Source organism: Carcharhinus amblyrhynchos, chromosome 6, assembly GCF_965287045.1.
Source record: "Carcharhinus amblyrhynchos chromosome 6, sCarAmb.v2.hapA, whole genome shotgun sequence".
Lineage (NCBI taxonomy): Eukaryota > Metazoa > Chordata > Chondrichthyes > Carcharhiniformes > Carcharhinidae > Carcharhinus > Carcharhinus amblyrhynchos.
In genome coordinates, this window is record NC_137329.1 from 62,399,106 (window position 1) to 62,406,677 (window position 7,572).

A 7,572-nucleotide genomic window follows, 5' to 3' on the forward strand; every position below is an offset into this window, starting at 1 on the left:
AGGACCATGCAATCTGTGACATACAAAACAACCCTGCTGGGGAAATCTTCAATCAATTACTTTGAAATCTCTCTCAGGTGGGTGTCCCTGTAGTTTAACTTTAGAATCCCTAAGTACTTCCCTGTTTGAATGCAGGATGTCCCAACACTATAAATGCAAGAACTTATGTCAGAAAGAATCAGTTCTAGAACTTTCTGCTGAAGATGTCTTCCCAAGTGTGTCAGGACTAGCATAAGGACTGTGAGGATGCTGTTAACCTGGAGATCAACCTGCAGCTCTATTCTTCTGATGTTTACCTCTCTGTGCCCTTTTATTTAACTGGCATGATGTTTCCCTGTATCACTTTGCTGAGTTCTTCAAGTCATATAAGGAACGGGAACATGCTGAGAAACTGAAGCCATTCCAGAGTAAATGTGGAGACCATATCATCCTGGAGGATGTCAAGAAACTGAGTGGAGCAATGCTCTGGAAGCTCTGCAGATGATGAAGAATGTGGACCAGAGTCTGCTGGACCTGCACAAACTCTCCTCCGGGCACACCAAACCTCATTTGTGTGACTTCCTGGTGGCTCACTACTTGAATGAACAAGTGAAGGTGATCAAGAAGTTTGGAGATCACATGACCAGCCTGAAGCAACTAGGAGCTTCTGAGAATGGCATGGAGAGAAGCAATTTGACAAGCTCACCCTGGAGGGAATGGCTGAGGGGACAAGCTGATTGTGGTTTAGTCCGATATTTGTATAATTGAGATCTTTGCATTTGTCAGTTTGTGATGTTGTACAAGGAATTACTGAACCAGGGCTCCATTGTGGAAATGTACAAACCATATATAAGCTGCTCAATTCTTGAGGGTGCTTCATCTTAGATAACCAAACACAAAGCTTCAATCATAGTGAAGTTTGTTGTGCCCATGTAGTTAGTGTAACAAGTGAAACAGGATTCACGTTAATCTGACCTCAATAGTATTTGAAATCTCCATTACCACACTGGGTGAAATCTCTGACACAGGAAATCATTCAATGTGGGCTATATGTGTTTCACCAAGCCCAACCTCTCAGCATGGTTAAATCTCAATGTTGAGTAACAAAAGTCTGTATTTTAATTCCAACTTGTTGAATTTAGAGAGATATAACAATATCTCAAACACCAGCATCTGTACTTCATTTCCTTTCTCTTATCAGACCATTCAGCACACATATCTCTTGTTGAGAATACTTCCCTTTCCTTTCTGCACTCAATCGTAATGTTCCAACAGGGAGACTGTGCAAGTGGGTACATTCTAATCCAGTCAGCAAAAAGGATTGGACAATACAATCAGACTGAGGCCATTATGCCTAATCATGATGTCACGATGATGGAGAAAAATCCCAATTTGGATCTAAAGGCCGTTGCATTAGCTCTATCTTTGAGAAAGGAGCTCAAAAACTACATGGGATGTAGATAGCAGTGTCTTCTGATTGGAGGGAGAGGCCAAATGCAACATTCATCCCTCAACTGAGAGCAATAATTTTGATAAAATATCAGTGAATCCCTTATAGGGGTAGAACCCAGATAGCATCACCAGGCAGTCAAAGAAGGACATGGACAACCTTCAGACTCCTCGGGAGCATATTCCAGAAGATTGTAGGTGCAGATGGTGGAATATTGCAAGAGCTGCAGAAGACCACAACCAAAGAAAGATATCGGGGCAATAAAAACACGTGCTATTTTGAGGAAAGACCAAGTTGATTACTGAATCGTACCTTGCAGCTATACCCACAACCAGGAAGAGGGGCAATGCAATTAAATCACATCTCTACAACAAAGGTTGTCCCATAAGAGTCGAGTTGTTAGTAAATGGCCACCCATCAAGAATAAAAGTGAATATGGGGGCCGTGATCTCCTTTATCAGGGAGCAGACTTGCCACTTCCAGGTTGGTATTTAACTCTTTAACATAGAAAGCATAAAAGCTAGTTTGACCACTTACATGGAGGAACCATTGCAGATAAGATACCTCAGCAACCTTAGCGTCTTACAGGCAGCAGTCAGTTTGACTTCCTGTCATTATTGTTGGGACAAGGACCTAGCCTTATGGGGACAGATTGGCTCCAACACATCAAACTGAACTTCAGACTGGGCACATGAAAATTGTATGAAGTCATCAATAGTTATTCAAAAGTTTTCCAGGAAGGGTTTGGGAAAATAAAGGGATCCAAAGTTAAGATTTATGCGATGCCCAAGTATTTTAGAGTGAAACCAGTTCAATACTCTTTATTGGAAAAAGTAGAGTTAGAACTGGAATGTCCCAAAAAGCTGGGTATAACAGACCCATACACATCCTTGAATGGGCCACACCTAAGTCAGATAAGGCAGTCCGACTTTGTGGAGACTATAAGCTTACAATTAATAGGGTTTCTAAACTTGACAGATACCTCATGCCTTGGATTGAAGACCTGTGTACATCAGGTTAACTGGAAGCCAAGCATTTCCAAAGTTGGATATGAGCCATGCATATCCCCTACTTGAATTGGACGAGCCTTCCTGCCAATTAATACTCACAAGGGCTTTTACAAGTACACTCACCTGCCCTTCGGGTTCTCATTCTACGAAGTACCTAGATAGTGTCTTGGTCACAGGAACCTTGGAGCGCAAACACTTAGCAAACCTGGGAGAGGTCTTATGGTGATTTTTCAGAAATCAGGGTATGCCTGAAAAGGGAAAAATATGTCTTCCAAGAAAGTGCCATGACCTATTTGAGTTTCGGTTGGATGGCAACAGCCTTCATCTAATGGAGGACAAGGTGAGGACCATTAAGGAGGCGGTAACTCCACTGAACCCCACAGAATTGAAATCTTTCCTGGGTTAGTAAATTATTACAGGAAGCATATTTAGAATTTAGCTTCTTTACTGGTCCGCTTGCATACCCTACTAAGGAAACATCATAATGGGTATCACAACTGGAGGCTTTCAACAGGGTTAAACAGAAACTTCTGTCCTCTAATTTATTGGCCCATTTTGATCCCATAAAGTGCCTTATCTTGATGTGTGGGGGCAAATTTTCCTGTTCTGCTTGCCACAGGAATTGTAGCAGGCGAGGGGCAGACCATGGAAAGGTCCATTGATCTCAGGCAGGATTTTCCAGTTTCAGGGCGAACGCTGTCAGAAAATCCGGCACGTGATGTCTCCCGTTGTGGGGTTGTGGTGAAACTAGCATATTACTGGAGAGATGGAACAGGGTAGCCTGTTGAATAAGCAACTAGGATCCTTTGGATGCTGAACGGAGGTATTCCCCGGTGAAAAAAGAAGGATTAGCATTTGTCTTTGGTGTTATAAAATTCCATCAATACATCTATGATAGATGCTTCATTACAGTAACTGATCAGAAACTATTACTGGGAGTTTATTCGTTGTCAATGTGGTCTTGTCCTCATTGGTCACCTTACATCATTGAAATCCCTGTGCACATGGCCTGAGTGTGCAAACAGACATACAGCTCAGTGTGTTATATGAGGACAGAATGGTATTGAACTGTAAAGGATTTGGCTGCAATCCGACCTGTAGTGTGTTAATTATGTCTGAAAGCTGGCATTGAAGCCCAAAGGCATATCTCGATATGCCAGCTGGTCAATGTGCCCTTTAACAACTGTGAAGAACATGGTGTCCAGCTGGTCAAGGGACAAACTCTGTGACCAGGCAGCAATGTAATGGACAGCGTTCTATACAAAGCCAATTCGCCAATGGGAAGCTATGTATATTATCGCACTACTCAGCCACTGAGCTTTCTCAGACTATTCAGAGTTATCTTATTTCTAATATTGAATCGCATCATATGAACATACAAATTAGGATAGGCCACTCAGCCCCTTGTGCCTGCTCCACCATTCGATAAGACCAGGGCTGATCTGATTGTAATCTCAAACCCACATACCTGCCCATCCCAATTACCTTTCACCCCCTCGTAATCAAGAATTTACCTGGCTCTGCCTTAAAAATATTCAAAGACTCTGCTTCCACTACTTTTGGAGGATGAGACAGAGATGGACTACAGGAATGCAATAGAGAATCTGGTGAATTGGTGCAGCAACAATAATCTTTCCCTGAATGTCAACAAAACAAAGGAGATTGTCATCAACTTCAGGAAGCATAAAAGAGAACATGCCCCTGTCTACACCAGCAGGGGCGAAGAAGAAAGGGTCGAGAGCTTCAAGTTTTAGGTGTCCAGATCGCCAACAACCTATCCTGGTCCCCCCATGCTGACACTATAATTAAGAAAGCCCATCAACTTTCTCAGAAGACTAAGGAAATTTGGCATGTCAGCTATGACTCTCACCAACTTTTACAGATGCACCATAGAAGGCATTCTTTCTGATTGTATCACAGCTTGGTATGGCCCTTGCTCTGTCCAAGACTGCAAGAAAATACAAACGTCAACCAATCCATCATGCAAATCAGCCTCCCATCCATTGACTCTGTCTACCTTTCCTGCTGCCTCGGCAAAGCAGCCAGCATAATTAAGGACACCATGCGACACAGACATTCTCTCTTCCACCTTCTTCCATCGGGAAAAAGATACAAAAGTCTGAGGTCACGTACCAACCGACTCAAGAACAGCTTCTTCCCTGATTCTTCAGATTTTTGAATGGACTTACCTTGCATTTCTGTACACCCTACCCATGACTATAACACTACATTCTGCACTCTTGTTTCCTTCTCTATGAATGGCATGCTTTGTCTGTGTGCAAGAAACAATACTTTTCACTGTATACTAATACATGTGACAATAATAAATCAAATCAAAATCAAATCAAAGAATTCCAGAAACCTTCTCAAACCTTCAGAGAACATAATTCTCATCTCCTGCTTTAACTGAGTGAGCCCTTATTTTTAAACAGTGACTTCTAGTTTTAGATTCTCCCACAAGAAGAAACATTCTCCTCATATCTACCTCTCAGGATATTTTATGTTTAAGATTTGCAGTGATTTACAAAAGAACCAAATTTGATGTGTAAAAACCTTTTCCACAAAGCGAGTGGTCCAGGTCTGGAATGCACCGCTTGCAAGTAAGATGGAGACTACTTCAATCAAGGCATTCAAGAGGGGGTTAGATGTTATTTGAATAGAAACAATGTGCATGAGGAAAAAGAAGGGGAATGGTACTAGGTCACAATGTTCATTTGGAGAGTTGGTGCAGAGTCAATGAGCCAAATGGCTTCCTTCTGGCAGCACGGTGGCACACTGGTTAGCGCTGCTGCCTCACAGTGCAGGGACCCAGGTTCAATTCTGACCTTGGGTCACTGTCTCTGTGGAGTTTGCCTGTGTCTGTGTTGGTTTCCTCTGAGTGCTCCAGCTTCCTCCCACAGTTCAAAGATGTGCAGGTTATGTTGATTGGCCATGCTAAATTGACCCTGGTGTTATGGGGATCAGCAGGGTAAATATGTGGGGTTACAGGAATAGGGACTGGGTGGGATTGTGGTTGGTGCAGACTCAATCGGCCAAATGGCCTGCTTATGCGCTATAGGGATTCAATGATTCTATGATTCTGCACCGTAACAATTCTGTAATTCTGTGATATCTCAATCATCTCTTATTCTTTTAAACTCCAGCAGATACAATCAATCCAGTAAATCTTCTCTGAACTGCTTCTAACGCAGCTACATCCTTCCTTATATAAGGAGACCAATACTCTACACAATACTTCAGATATGGTCTCACCAATGGAACATGATAATAATTATACAAAATTGTACAATTCTGGGGTGGGGTCCATGATGATCACTTATCCACGATCATATGTTTGCTTAGTCTCGTCTTCTCATAGAAATCCTACAGTGCAGAAAGAGGCCATTCGGCCCATCAAGTTTGCACCGACCACAATCCCACCCAGTCCCGACTCCCTTATCCCTACATATTTACCCGCTAATCCCTCTAAACTATGCATCTCAGGATACTAAGGGGCAATTTTAGCGAGGCCAATCAACCTAACCTGCACATCTTTGGACTGTGCAAGGAAACCAGAGCACCCGGAGGAAACCCACACAGACACGAGGAGAATGTGCAAACTCCACACAGGCAGTGACCCAAACCGGGAATCGAACCCAGGTCCCTAGAGCTGTGAAGCAGCAGTGCTAACCACTGTGCTACCACCCTGCCCTGTACTTCTATCTGCTTAAATTTGGTCTGCAGAAACCCTCAGAAGACATATCCTGAGGTAAAGGTTTACTTAGCAAGATACAGAACTGTCACTATTCAGTGTTAAGAAGCAGCACCACTTTGGTGTTGACATTTGTGTTTTTGTCCTGGTTGAGTTCTGAAGGGACTTTACTGAAAGCGCTTGTTAAGCAGGTTTGAATTTATTGTCAGTTTCATTTCATGGAGGGACTAAAGGAATTGAGGGATATGGGAGGGGGGAGGGGGATCAGGATATTGAATATGATGATCAGCCAAGATCAAAATGAATGGCGGAGCAAACTCAAAGGGCCGAATAGCCTACTTCTGCTTCTATTTTCTATGGAGTGTGGAGTTGTATGAGACACAGATGTTCTCGGCTAACTGCCAAATAGGGCCCAGCAGAAACCTGGCTGTTGTGGCCTTGTTCAGGCCCTGCTTCTGTGTCTGCAGCTTCCTCTTTCTGCTTAAGGAGATGGTCGAAAGGTTCCTTCTGTTTGTGGACTAATTTCAGTGTTTCTGTATCCTTAGTGAAATATATTTGAGAGATTCCCTTACACTTGCATGGAGATATAGAAATGTACCTTGTGTCCACCATGTTTTCACTGTTAACATTGTTTATCTCAGTAGCTTTCTGATGATGTAGGCAAGATTAAGACCACTGTTATTCTCGTTCAGCCAGCCTTCACACAGGTCAATAAGTGAGTCCAGTATTTCTCATGAGTTATCCCACTGTCTTAGGTAACTCAAATAAGTGGGGCTATGATTCGTTTGGCACCCATTTGACAATGGCAGTGGACATTCCAATGCATCTACCCAAATGTTCAATAATGTATTGGGAGGAGCAATTGGCAGGTGTGGTAGTGTGCCATATGGGTGGTCGCATGATCCATCAGGCCAATCGTGGCGAGACATGAGAATTGAGAGCAGGAGTATGGGCTTCCTGGCAGTTGGAGTCTGGGAATTGTGGAGTTCAGAAGCACTCTTATCTCAGTTTATTTAAAATTTATTTATTTATTTGTCACAAGTAGTCTTACATTAACACTGCATTGAAGTCACTGTGAAAACCCCCTCGTAGCCACACTCCGGCGTCTGTTCAAGTACACTGAGGGAGAACTTAGCATGGCCAATGCATCTAATGAGCACATCTTTCCGACTTTGGAAGGAAACCGAAGCACCCGGAGGAAACCCACGCAAACACAGAGAGAACGTGCAGACTCCACACAGACAGTGTTTCCAAGCTGAGAATTGAACCTGGGTCCCTGGCGCTGTGAGGCAGCAGCGCCAACCATTGTGCCACCGTGCCAGCCCAAATAAACCCCTGTTTATTTATCTGCCTTGTTGATCATCATTTCCTCACAGCTATTACAGCAAGAATGCATCACATGATACTTGCCCTCATTATTGATGCCATAACACTTTTGGATG

The 7,572-nt window shown here is 43.2% G+C and overlaps 1 pseudogene; it reads left to right on the plus strand.

Annotated features, from left to right (window-relative positions):
* The first annotated feature begins 203 nt into the window (after window positions 1-203).
* On the plus strand, window positions 204-716 carry LOC145344343 (ferritin heavy chain, oocyte isoform pseudogene; annotated as a pseudogene).
* Window positions 717-7,572: the final 6,856 nt, after the last annotated feature.